The following is a 12,180-nucleotide window of genomic DNA, read 5'->3' on the forward strand; positions in this document are numbered from 1 at the left end:
AACAATTTGAAGAAATAATATTTGACATTCTATCAAACTAGAAGCATGAAGACATTCTTAAAATATGCAAATATATCTTGCTATATCCATTTACACCTGTACATGTTTTCCATCAGTTTGCTTTACAAAAGAATCTTTTTATTAAATGGGTCTTCTTCTGCAATGCTTTTAGTTTCTGTGTGTAATATGCTGATCCATTGGAAGTCTGATTTGCTTAAGTATAATTTTTTTAAAACTACGGCGTGATTAAGCCAAAAAGATAATAATTTTTAACAAATTTACTGGGGCTCTGTGAAGATGTAACCAGCGAGATATTAGTTGAACATATGTATATAACTAATATTTCAATAACTAATATATCAATAATCAACCTCAGCATAGGATGCTGGTCAAGTTAGTTCAGCTGCTTGGCATTCAGGATGAGTAAATTAGATCAGACATTGGATTCATGGGAAAAGCCAGAAGTAGCAGATAGATGCCTCTCTGACTGGAGGCCTGTGATTAGTGGTGTGCTACAGAGATTGGTACTAGGTTTGCTGTAGTTTATCATCTATATCAACAATCTAGATGATAATGCAGTAAACTAGATCAGCAAATTTGTGGATGATACCGAGACTGGGGGTGTAGTGGACGGTGAGGAAGGCTATAAAAGCTTGCAGCGATATCTGAACCACCTGGAAAAATAGCAGATGGAATCTAATGCTGACAATTGGGAGGTGTTGCACTTTGGAGGGCAAACCATGTTAAGACTTAGAGTGAGCGGTAGAGCACTGAAGAGTGTGATCTGGGAACACAGATCCATAATTCTTGGAAGGTGGCGACACAGGAAGATAGAGTCATAAAAAAAGCTTTTGGCACATTGGCCTTCATAAATCAATGTATTGAGTACAGGAGTTGGGATGTTACGTCGATGTTTCCATAAGAAATTGACGAAGCCTAATTTGGAGTATTGTGTGCAGTTCTGGTCACCTACCTACTGGGAAGATAAGAAGATTAATATTTCAGCATGGACTGGACTGGTGAAAGGCCCCATGGTATTAAAGTTAAAACTGTCACATGAAAAGGGTGGTTAATGGATAAATCTGAGATTAACATAAACAGATCATTTCCAATTTAGCTAGTGTAAACATTGGGCTGCATGAGGGATAAATGCAGTACCTTCCACTGTTTACAATCTGCATTAATAGTTTTCACTTAGTGGATTCAAGTTTATAATTGGCAATACAGGGGTCAGAAGTAAGTTGTAGTGAAAATTGGCCTGCAAAAATAAGTAGGCAAAATAATCACTGATTGACCACAATGAGAGAAAAATGTGAAGTTATCCACCAAATTATTTAAAATGAAATGAGAATAATGCATTTTGATGTTTAGAAAGGACTGAATGTCCTTTGATAACCAAAAAAAAAGGCATGACTAATTAAAGCAGCGAGTGGAAAGTTGGCTTTATCGCAAGAGAAGATGGTGCGGAAATCTTGCAATAACCATTGAGAGCATTAGTAAGACCACAGCTGGAGCAGTGTCTTCTTCTGGTCTCTTTATAGAACACGGAATAATACAGCACCACACCACCAGCCCACGATGTTGTGGCAACACTTTAACCTACTCTAAGAATCAATCTAATCCTTCCTTCCCACATAGCCCTCTGTTTTTCTATCATTCATGTGCCACTTTGAGTCTCTTAAATGTCCCCAACATATCTGCCTCTACCACCATCCTAGCAGCACATTTTACCTGCCTGAAAAAGACCTACTTCTGATATCCCCTTACAAATCCTCAAGTCACCTTAAAATTGTGACCCAAACATGAGGAAATCTGCAGATGCTGGAATTTCAAGCAACACACATAAACGTTGCTGGTGAACGCAGCAGGCCAGGCAGCATCTCTAGGAAGAGGTACTGTTGACGTTTTTGGTCCGAGACCCTTCCTCAGGAGTAACTAAAAGAAGAGCTAGTAAGAGATTTGAAAGTGGGAGGGGGAGGGGGAGATCCAGAATGATAGGAGAAGACAGGAGGGGGAGGGATGGAGCCAAGAGCTGGACAGGTGATTGGCAAAAGGGATATGAGAGGATCATGGGACAGGAGGCCTAGGGAGAAAGAAAAGGTGGGGGGGGCAGAGGATGGGCAAGGGGTATAGTGAGAGGGACAGAGAGAGAGAAAGAATGTGTGTATATAAATAAATAATGGATGGGGTACGAGGGGGAGGTGGAGCATTAGCGGAAGTTTGAGAAGTCAATGTTCATGCCATCAGCTTGGGGCAACCCAGGCAGAATATAAGGTGTTGTTCCTCCAACATGACTGTGGCTTCATCTTTACAGTAGAGGAGGCCGTGGATAGACATATCAGAATGGGAATGGGATGTGGAATTAAAATGTGTGGCCACTGGGAGATCCTGCTTTCTTTTTATGACCCCTTATATTAGCATTTCTATCTTGGGGGGACAAAAAGTATCTGGCTGTCCACTTGATCTTATCTTGTATACCTATATCAAGTCATTTTTCATCTTTCATCACTCCAAAAAGTAGTCCCAGCTCACTCAACCTATCCTCATAAGACATCCAATATTGAAGGAAAGATATTCTTGGCTTTTGAAGCAGAACAGCTGATGCTTACTAGATTGATATGTAGCAAGTATAATGGTCTTATAGGGAAAGATTGAGTAAAAATCATGAAGATGTCTTGGAGTTTAAAGTAATGAGAGGTGGTTGATTCAAACACAGCTTGAATTAGATTTGATATTACAGATGATGAGAGTAGTTCCCTGGTGTGGCCCATGGGGAAAGTCAAACATTTAGCTCTGAACTTTATATTTATGCTGCCAGTCCGAACGGGAGGAAATTTGATCTAACTTGCACATTTTGATTTCTTGAGAGAGAGGTTTTAAAAAATCACTTTTTCCAACCAAATTCTATAGACTACAGCCCTGTGTATAACATAAACTCTCCTCATAATTAAACCTTGAATTCAGATAGCCTTTTATTAAAATTTGTAAATACAGAAATTGGGGTTAGGGCTTTTTAATAAAGTATATTCCACTGAGTGGATTGTGATGATTCAAATACAAGATTATGCAATGTGCTGTTTCATAGGTCTCATGCATTTGGGCCATACAACAATTTGCACTCATGTAACATATTAAATCATCTCAAGTTACCTTAAAGGGGACAAAACCGGACAAAACCTCCAGCAAGCTAAAGGTGGAGACAGCTGAACATAAGCTTAAGTAGCTTTTAATGTAGGCTTTCTGAGGACATTAACCCCAAGATCCCTCTGTTACTCCACACTACCAAAAATCCTGTATTCTGCCTTCAAACTCGATCACTTTACATGGTGTACTCCATCGGTCACTTCTCAGCCTAGCTTTGTCCTCTCAATGTCCCTTTTCAACTTTACAACCATCCACACTATCCACAACTCCACCAACTTTTGTGTCATCTGAAAACTGTGTAATTCACCCTTCCATTTCCTTGTCCAAGTCATTTATAAAAATCTTAAAGAGCTGGGCTCCTAGAACAGATCCCTGTGGAATACCACTGGTCACCAAATTCCAGGCAGAATACTGTCCATCTGCTAGGCTCACCCTCTGCCCTATATAGACAAATCAATTCTATATCCAACAGCCAATTTTCCCTGGATCACATGTCCCCTTTCTTAATGAGCCTACCATGGAGAATCTTATCAAACATCATATTGAAATCTATTTAGACTACATCCGTTGCTCTAACTTCATCATTAAATTTTTTGAGGATGTGACTAAATGCAATCAGGCTCATGAGGCATGACCTGCCCCTCACAAAGGCATGCTGACTAACCCTAACCAGACTAAAGTTCTCCAAATACTTGAAAATCTTGTCTCCAAGGATCCTCTCCAGTAGTTTGTCTACCACTGGAGTAAGACTCCCTGATCTATCAGTTCCATGGTTATCTCTAACTTGAACAAAGGAATAACATTCACCACCCTCCATTCATCTGGTACTACATCTGTGCCCAGCAAGGACACAAAGATCCATAGAAACCATAGAAACTACAGCACAGAAACAGGCCTTTTGGCCCTTCTTGGCTGTGCCGAACCATTTTCTGCCTAGTCCCACTGACCTACACACTGACCATATCCCTCCCTACACCTCCCATCCATGTATCTGTCCAATTTATTCTTAAATGTTAAAAAAGAACCCGCATTTACCACCTCGTCTGGCAGCTCATTCCATACTCCCACCACTCTCTCTGTGAAAAGTGAAAAGTGCAGCAATTTCTTTCCTCATGTTCCATAGTAACAGGGTATATCCTGTTTGGCCCCAGGATATGCTTTTTCAAGCATTCTAGCACATCCCCTTTCTTAAATTCACATGTTCAAACATATCTCCCTGTTTTATGCTGTGCCTCTCACTACTGAAGCAAAATGTGTTTTTGGGGACCTCCCCACCTCCTCTGACTCAAAGCACAATTTCTCTACTTTCACTGATCAGTCTTACCCTTATTCTAGCTATCCTCCTGGTCTTCACATGTATGTGGAACAGTTTGGGAGTTTTCTTAATCCTGCATTCAAGGCCTTCGCATGCCCCATTCTAGCTTTCCTAAACCCATTCTTCAGCTCTTTCTGGGCTACCATGTAACTCTATAGAGCCCATATCTATCCCTTGCTTCCTAAACATTCAGTTTCTTTCATGCTCTTGACTTGATGTTCCACACCTCTTAATTATAGTTCCTTCACCTTATCATTTCCCTGCTTCAATGGAACAGACCTATCCAGAACACCCAAGCAAATGCTCTCGAAACAATCTCCAGATTTCTGCTGTGCATTTCCCCCAAGTATTTCTGGTCCCAATTTATGGCCCCAGTTACTGCCTAATAGCATATTTCCACCCTTTCTCAATTAATACTTTCCTATGCCATCTGCTCCTATCCCTCTCCAGGCTATAATAAAGGCCATGGAATTGTGGTCAATCTCCAAAATAATCTCTCACTGAGATAACTGAGATCATCTGACCTGGTTCATTGTCTGGTACCAAGACCAATATGGCCTTTGCTCTAGTCGATCTGTCTACATATTGAGTCAGGAATCCTTCCTGGACATATCCACCAAATTCCACCCCATCCAAACCTTCTGCACTGAGGAGGTGCCAATCAGTATTAGGGAAGTTGAAGTCCTCTATGACAACCAACCCAATATTTTTGCATGATTGTCATGGTAACATAGTAGTTAGTGCGTTGCTATTACAGCTTGGAGCGTCATAGTTCGGAGTTCAATCCCAGCATTCTCTGCAAGGCGCCTGTACGGCCTCCCTGTGGAATGTGTGGGTTTCCTCCAGGTGCTTTGGTTTCCTCCCACAATCCAAAGACTTGCCAGTTAGTAGGTTAATTGGTCATTACAAATTATCTTGTGATGAGACTAGGGTTAAGTTTGGAGTTGCTACTGGCATGGCTCAAGGGGCTTATTCTGTGGTGTATCTCTAAGTACTCTCCACCCGTTCCTCAGTGTTTTTGATGATGTTGGGAAAGGTCTATAGAATATTCAAAGTGATTGCTCCCTTCCTGTTTCTGACTTCCACCAACACTGACTGAGTAGACAATTCCTCCATGACATCCTCCCTTTCTGTAGCAGTGATACTATGGTTGAGTAGCAATGCAACTTTCCCACCTCTTTTACACTCTCCATTGCTTTTGAAACATCTAAACCCCAGTACACCCAGCATTCATTCCTGCCCTTGAGACGGCCAAGTTGGTACATCATCGTTCCAAAGATGGACTCATGCTCCAAGTTTTTCACCCTTGTCCTGACATATTTTGCATTAGACCACTTCAACCCTTCCCACTAACTGCAAATTTTGCCCCATCAACTGCCAATCCTTCCTCACAGAAACTCTATATACTACCTACCTGTACACCAACTCCCCTCTAACTCTGGTTTCCACCATCCGGCCCAGCTAGTTTAGACCCTCCCCAACAGCTCTAGAAAATCTGCTCCCAAAAATGTTGGTTCCCCCTATCCTTAATGCATTTAATACCTTCCTCAGAAAACCCCCCAATAATCCAGAAATCAAACCATGCCCCCTACCCCACACCAATTCCCCAGCTACACATTCCTCTTGTTACCTTCTGTAGTACGTAACACAGGTAGCAATCGAGAGAATACTACCCTTGAGATCCTACTTTTCGTCTTTCTACCCGAGTCCCTACATTCTCTCTTCAGGACCCCATCCCTTTTCTTACCCAAGCTTTATCAGATAAGGCTCATGTTTAAACTGAACTGTGCTGTATTTTGTTCCTTGAAGAAACCCAAAAATTACTTAATGAAACAATTTGTCTCTATCCCAATTGCCAGGTAACGTGGGGAAAGATACTAACATGTTTCTCTTCCCCCCTCCACACGCGAAGCATGTGGACCAGTGGTTCTATTGATTGAAAAGATAAATAAGTGAAAAAAACATTATGCCCATAACCTTTCTGAACTGAAAAAGCTGGAGTTATGAAGTTTGAGGCAATAAACCAAGTTCTTGGTAGGAGGGACAAGAAAGAACAAAAGATGGTTTATGTTGCAATAGAGACAGGAGAGATGAAATAAGGATTGCTGGTGTGACAAAGAGTACCATGGTAATGTAAAACAAAAAAAAAATCTGAAATCTGTACTTCACAATTTTCTATCTTGCAGGATGGCCTCATGTCACTTAATCTCTCCTCCTTCAGTTTTGATGAAGGGTTACCCAAATCCATTTTCTGTCCAATAGGAAACAACCAAATTTAGTATTTACAAATGTTGCCTTTCTCTACCTATGATAGAAAGTACTGCGGCCATTGTTAAAACTAACACATTCAATGCTAGGCAATTCCCATTTTACAAATGCCTATGGTGGTTACATTACTTGAATGTTAATTAAAACAAAATAAGCAAGAAGTGCAAATTCAAAACCTTACAGTAGAGGAATGTAAATTCTTTCTAATTCTTAAATGCAACGTTGTTCTGTAAAAAGTCACCTGCAAGCTCAAAAATGTCATTGACAGCAGATGTTCGCTGTCCTTACCTAGTGTAGTTAATATGACGCCAAAATTTAAGGATAGAGATTTAACTGCCCTTTGCTAGCGCCCGAGCAAGTCGCAGACTAGTTTTTTTTAAACTTCAGGTGTATGAGAAGCAATTTAAATTTGACCGTTTTCAGAAGGCCAGGATAGAGGGCATCTTGTACATTATTAGGGTTGTCAATCACACACTCTGCTTGCAGACACATGCGACTAGCACAATAGGATTATGTTCGTCATATAAACGTGCTTACCACCAGTTAATGGTGATTTTGGTAAGTGCTACGAGCCTTCCCAGTGACGACCAGATCCCATAAATAAAATTCTACAGCTCTCGACACCATACCTCAATTTTGGGAAAAAAAAAATTCCAAAATTTCGGAAAAAAATGCTTCATTAAGTTAAATTAAGTCAAGAACTGAAAATATGCTATCTGTTAAACCCGAGCTCTAACCCAAAATATCGACAATGTCATTCTTCTCAAATGCCGCTTGACCTGCTGAGTTCGTCCAGCAAGCAGACTGTTGCTCCAAATTTCGGCATCTGCAGTCTCGCGTATCCAAAACGTGTTGTCTACAGTTCAGTATGCCATTCCTACCCACGGAGAGTGGCATGCCCTTTACTATTGGGAAAAATAGCTCTGGATAATGAAGACACTGCCCCCACCCAAAGTGCTACAGTTGTTAGTTTTAAATTAAACACCAATTGCATTGATCATAGTGTAAAGAGCAGGTCAGTATTTGTGCATATTCCACTAGAGGATCACACATCAAAGTTGCTAGTGAACGCAGCAGGCCAGGCAGCATCTCTAGGAAGAGGTACAGTCGACGTTTCAGGCCGAGACCCTTCCTCAGGACTAGTCTGGCCTGGCCTGCTGCGTTCACCAGCAACTTTGATGTGTGTTGCTTGAATTTCCAGCATCTGCAGAATTCCTGTTGTTTCCACTAGAGGATGCTGTTCAGTAAAGAATGTCCTTCAGTAGTGTTAATGTCCTGAAAATGTTAAGAAAGAATTTATATACTTCCCAAATATTGAAAACACAAAGCTAAGTGCACTAAACAGAGAAAACATACCTTTAATTTGTGATATAAATTTTTACTCAAATTTGTCCGTCTCTCCTCCTCCCCCCCCCCCACCGGAAAGTACTGTGGAAGACAAGTATATAGTGATAAAAGATGCAAAGTCTTTAGAGATGAGGTAGTTACACTGGTTATTACACCATTTCTGAAACACCATAAGTGCAGGCCTGTACTTGCGATCAGATTTCTTTTGAAAAGTAATTACTGAATTAATACGCATCAAAATAATTTAATCAACTTCTAAAGCCACATATAAGAATTTTCAGTAACAATTTAAAATAAGGTCTAGCTAACTCTCATTTATCTAGCTAATTTTTTTCATTTATCAATGAAATGCTGTATCAACAGGTATCAATGGGAAGATGGAATCAGATCGGGGAGGGGATGCAATGGCTGCAATATGCAGCTGTCATTTGGAAGTCAACGGAACCACGAGTGGTGGGGGGGGGGAGGGGAGAAGAGAGACAAATATTGCAACCAGAGTGCAAGTGATCTTAAAATCAGCCACTTCATCTGCACTTGACCTCAACAATGTAGAGGAAGCCACATTGGAAGCATTTAATACAGCCGACAAGATTGGAGGATGTGCACACAAATCTTTGCCTTTCCTTAAATCTGTTTTGATCCCCACAAGCTTATGAGATGATGTGAAAACACGTCTTACAGCGCTTGTGCCTGCTGTGCTGGGATCCCTGGTGCAGCTGACAAAAATATAATGGATAATGTGCTGCATGTGGTGGCTAGAATGGGAAAAGGTGCAGGCTAGTGAAATCTCTCTTCAGTTTGGAGTGTTGGGGTGGGTTAAGTGAGAGCAGAAATCTTGTAAGCAGGAAATGTGGGCTCCATCAACCACAGTAGAGGGATTTTGGTTATCAAATTCCAAAAGTTTAACAAGCAATTGCTATTTCATTTGAATTATGATTTAAATTTATCCAACATCAACAAACCTACCCCTCTGCCACCCATATTCAACAAACATGCAATTTTTTTTTGCATTTATAAAAAGCAAAGTTCAGTGAGGAAGCTGACAGATATTGATGGACAGATGATTACTTATCTGCTTTTTCTTCAATTTTGCTGATCAAAGGAGCATATTCTGGGATAAGATCAAAGATCAGCATCATAGCTTTTCCTTTTATCAAGTTACTCAACACAGAATTTTCAATTTTTGACATGCCCCAAAATCCATGCTTGTTATAATTCCATGGCTTTCAATAATGTTATGTGATTGAAGAGAATCATTTTCGGAAAAATGGAACAAATCTAAGACTTTGTATTAAAGTACTCATAATTATAGAGCACCTTGCTGCAATGATTATTATCTTAGTGGTTTCTAATGGATCACTTGACTTACAAGTCTCCCTCACCAAACAGCTACCTTAACCTGAGAAATGTGCATTCAGTAATACAGGATTATTAAATACAGGGAAGGACATCAACTGAAATTACTGAATTGTCACAATAAAATCTTAAAGTTCGAGTGAAGAATGGAGTACCAATCAAGCATTGTTTTGTCCTGGATGGTGTTGCACTTCATGCATTTGATTGGAGCAGCATTCCATCACAATTTTGACTTGCAGATTACAGTGCTACATTTGTGATCACAGAAGTTCCCTACTTTGCCAGTGTTTTCGAAACTAAGCTTGGATTGTAGAATGCACAGACATTACACAGGAGAAAAAACCACAAGAAATTGAAATAGCATTTATTCTCACTTGAACAAAGGACACAAGGAGTTAGCTTCAGGTCATGCCTTTTCTGAACAAATTGTGTTAAATGCCCTCTTAAGGGTTGAGGATTTTGTTGCAATAATTTTAACTACTTTTAAATTTTTGACAAATTCACATTAGGTGCTGTGGCTTATTCAACTATCAAACATTTCCCCTATTTCATGGGTGGGGTTGATCTGATTCTCTCCAATGTAACTAACAGTTATAAAACTGTGAAAGGATTGTCATTGACAACCAAACTGGCATCTTCCACGAGGTTAAAATTAACAGATGCACAAAAGCCAAATTCAAATTTATTTCTCATCCAAAGCAGAAAAATAGGGGCCATTTATTTCTTGCTTATAAAGAAATGTCCATATTTGGCCACCTGAAGTAATCAGTGCTTCCAGGTTGAACACAGCACTAATTCTTCGTCTTGCTCTACCAGTCTACACAGAGGTTATAAATTTTCAGAAGTTTTTTTTTTAAATCTGGAAAAACAAACCAAATAACTTTATGGTGTTATCCAAGAATAAATTAAACTCCAGCACAGACAACACTTCACACAGAATACTTATAAGATTCAACCTTGAATTAATGCTACTTGAATTTCATCAGAATCAGGAAATTCAGGGTTCGAAACACATTATAGCAATCATAACTCTCAATATTCATTAAAACTTCCTTTCAGAATAGAGTGCACTTGAAATAGATTGTTGAGCAAGGCTGTCAGCCTTGTCTGCTTTCAGGTGAATGAAACAGATATCTTAGCAGTATTCCTTTGCCCTAGTCAACATTAACTTTGCTGAAATTGCAGGAAAACATTAGGGCAGATACGCCAGAGGCCCAAAAGCCCCAACTACCTGCCATATTTATTTCAATTTAGTTTCAATCCAGCCTTCCAGCAACTACATACTTCTCAGTATTTTGACGTGGCCCAGTACAGAATTCAAGCTGTATCTGAAGTAGCAGACCGATATATTCACAAACCCACTGACAAGGCAAGGCCTCCCCCGCCCCCCCCAAGAAACTGCTTAGTCAGAAGTGTTACAATCAGTAACATTTAGAAAGATTAATTTTTTCACATTTGAAACTGGCATAATAAAAATTGAAAGCATTGTAAATATTTGAAAAATAACGTGTCATTTCCCCTTCCCTTCCCCCAATATCATCTATTCAATCAATATGAAGACTATTGTACATGTGCCAGATGTAAAATGAGGCAAGAATAGTGGAGAGGCTTCCCCGCCTGTACAGTGGGAGACCTGTGGAAGTTAGTGATGCCCAACTGGACTCCATCAGGGGCACACTAGTTTAACAACGGGCCAGAGACAGCTGTAACACCAAATACTGGATCCAAGTTCTTTCTTTATAGTCAAACTACCCTTCAAATCATCCAAGTCTTTTCCTTCAATATCATTTACATACTTACATTCTTGCTAATAATCTATCTTTTTAAAACACTGCAAAATCTGACACCCGTTTTCTATGCAGTGTTTTTTTAAACCAGTAGGCAAGTTCTTAAGCAAAAGGCCAGAGACCAAAAGTAATGGTCAAAAGCTAAGTGAATTGTACTGTGCAAAAGCAATTTATGACCCAAAACCTAATGTCTTAAAATGTGTCAGAAATGGATTTAATAATTCCTTAACAGAACTGGTTTTTAAAGAGTCAGACTAATACAGTAATGCAGAAATCAACCCTACAGTCTGACTTACCTATGCCAGCCAACCAACCAAGATGCCCATGTCAGCTGGTCCAATTTGTCTGCATTTGGCTCACCCTGCTAAAACCTTTATTATCTATGTACCTGTCCAAACATTTTCTTTTTTTTTTAATATAAAAAGGTTATTGGACTTGCCTCCACCACTTTTTTCAGCAACTCATTCTATACATGTACCACCCCTGTGAAGTTGTTGCTGTTCCTCTGCTCCTTTTTAAATAAATCATACCCCTTTCACCTTAAACCCATGTCCTCTAGGTTTCTGGTTCCCTTTCCATGTGAAAAAGACTGAGTGCATTAACCCTATGGCTCTCAAGATTTTATACACCTCCGCAAAATTGCCCTTCAATCTCAAATGCTCCAGACAATGAAGTCACAATCTGCCCAACCTCTCCCAATAACTCAAGCTCTCGGGTCCCACAAACATTCTCACAAATCCTCATGACACTCTTTCTAGCTTAATGACATCTTATAAAATAATGTACAAAATACTTCATGTAAAACCTCACCAATATTTTGTATAACTACACCACCCCAGTTCCTACACTGAATGTAAAATAAACAATTTGCTGGAGAAATTCAGTGATTAGTTAACTGACAGGAGGAGAGGGGTGGGGAGAAGGGGTTTAAACAAAAGATTGATCTCGACAGGGGAGGGAGTG

Source organism: Mobula hypostoma, chromosome 11 (assembly GCF_963921235.1).
Source record: "Mobula hypostoma chromosome 11, sMobHyp1.1, whole genome shotgun sequence".
NCBI lineage: Eukaryota > Metazoa > Chordata > Chondrichthyes > Myliobatiformes > Myliobatidae > Mobula > Mobula hypostoma.